We start from the raw sequence: 2180 nt of genomic DNA, 5'->3' as shown, positions 1-2180 counted from the left end.
GTCACTGTGTTGTGTGTGGCTGGGAGCCGAGGCAGTGCTTTCGGAGGTGCCAAAGCTCCGCTTTGGTTTTGCGTGTTCACGCTTTCGGTTGGAGGGTTTCTTCCATCCCTACGTTTTGCAGGTGGTGCGCGTTAAGACGGCAGTGAATGTTTCAGACGTGTGAAAAGAGGAAATTGTTTGAAGTCAATTTTAGAAGGCCTGGAAACACTGGAATGTAGCGATAGGAGTGGTCAAAGTGGAGACCTGTCTCAGAGCTTCAGATGACCTAAAAGGAAAGTCGGAAGTGCACCCGGAAAATGCATTTTCATTCTCTGGGCGCTCCTGACTCTCGGCTTCTGTCATTTACTGCAGGCAGCTGGGCTAGGTGCTCAGGGCGGCGGCAGGAGCGCCTGCTGGACCCCTGTCCCATTGGGTCCCTGTCTCAGGACCTCTCACTGTCCTGGGTGTCTCCGGGGTCTGGGAGTCTGTTCTTGCGCTCAGTGCCCGAGCCCGGGGCGGAGCCGGGAGTGGCCGGGCACTGTGGTGCTCGGGGGCTGTGTTGCCCTTGCCTCTCTGGGCTTGTGGAAGTAGTCCATGTTGCTCCCTCCCTTTTCTCACGTGCCCTATTTTGTTGAGATCTTGGATTCTCAGATCCCCCCCATCCCCCGCCACACACACACAATTTGAGGCATGTAATGTGGACATGTGTTGATACACATCCTAGGGGCCCAGGTAGCCACTTGGACCTGATTTCCCACTTGAGCTGTGCAGACAACATGCTGTTTTGTCTTTAGCCAGCAGACATGGTCCTCCTGGGGTGGGCCCCCCCCACCATGACAGGGAGGGAAGCCGAGCGCCCTCCTGAAACGGCTCCACAGGCCAAAGGAGCCACGGCTTTGCCTACAAGCTTGTCACGGACTCACCACTGCCACCTGCCCTGATGGCCCTCGGCCTGGAAGCCTCATCTGGGCTCATTACCCAGAAGTGGTTCCAGACCTCGCTGCACACGAGTCACTCAGGCTTTTAGAGGTGGTGATACCCGGCCCCCATCCTCCCCTCTCCGATGAACCAGTCTCCCTGTGTCCTTCCCCAAAACGAGGCTCCCTGACTTCCATTTTAAGGAAGATAAGGCCAAAAAGAAAGTCCTATTCATTTTACCCACGAAGCTCATCTGAAAGTTGGGAAAGAACCCTGCTGGAGCATGGCTCATTTGTAGTGAACTTCAGCTACGCCGTGAGCGCATGGTCACTGTCCTTCAGCTTTGCACCTGCACCGTGGTTTGTGTCTTCCTGACCGGTGTTAGCTCCCAGGCCGTGGCCAGGAGTGCACCCTTCCCATCAGCAGAGGTGGCAGTGGGCCTCTTCTGCAACTGCTGTGGCCTGACTGGCCAGCAGGCTGGTCCTGGCCAAGGGGGTCCAAGGCTGCCCAGATCAGTTGGTTCGTTATCAGAACCAACTAGCTTCTTGTGATTCCCCGGTCTCTGCAGTGGTATTGACCCCACCCCCACCTCCATGAGATTCAGAGCCCACTGCAACTGCCAGGGCTGGGAACTCCCATTTGTTGGGGTGCAGAGAGGACACCGATGACCTGACCCCTGAGGCCCTCCTGCCCCTGGATGGCACGATGTAACACGTGCCTGCTTTGCTAGTAAGTGGTCCATGCACACGATGCAAGGACTTCGGTGAGCTGTGTTCTCCCGGGTCCCCGTCTCAACAGACTTGCTAGTTATTACAGCAAAACTCTGGCAAACGGGGGAGAGGTAGTGAGGCCAGCCCCCTGGCAGAGACGGGAATCAGACTCCAAATGCCAGGCTGTGCTGACCTCAGTTGCCCCTTGGGTGTTCAGCCTGCAGGGGCAGAGAGCCCAGGCAATTGGGCCTCATTCTTGGGACCACCCTTCTCCCGCTGCGGTGGAACAGCTGGGAACAGAAGAAATCCTGTTTCAGCAGATATGGGATTACCTGCCCTCCTCTGACCCCTCCCCCTACCATTTTTTCACTTTCCAATGCTTGGTTCCACTCTTCCCTGTGAAAGAAGCAAAACCAGCTGAGAGCGGGGAAGAGCTGGGAGCTGCGAGCCTGGAGGAAGGGACATCTGCCAGCGAGACAGTCCCCTCCTCTGCCCTCCTTGCACTCAGCTGGCTCCCCTTGATGGCAGCAGGGAGGGGGAATGGGGGACATGGAGAAAGTCCTGGGGGGATGG

Source organism: Desmodus rotundus, chromosome 12 (genome assembly GCF_022682495.2).
Source record: "Desmodus rotundus isolate HL8 chromosome 12, HLdesRot8A.1, whole genome shotgun sequence".
In the NCBI taxonomy this organism is placed as follows: domain Eukaryota; kingdom Metazoa; phylum Chordata; class Mammalia; order Chiroptera; family Phyllostomidae; genus Desmodus; species Desmodus rotundus.
The sequence above is the reverse complement of the archived record's forward strand: the minus strand, read 5'-3'. Positions refer to the sequence as shown.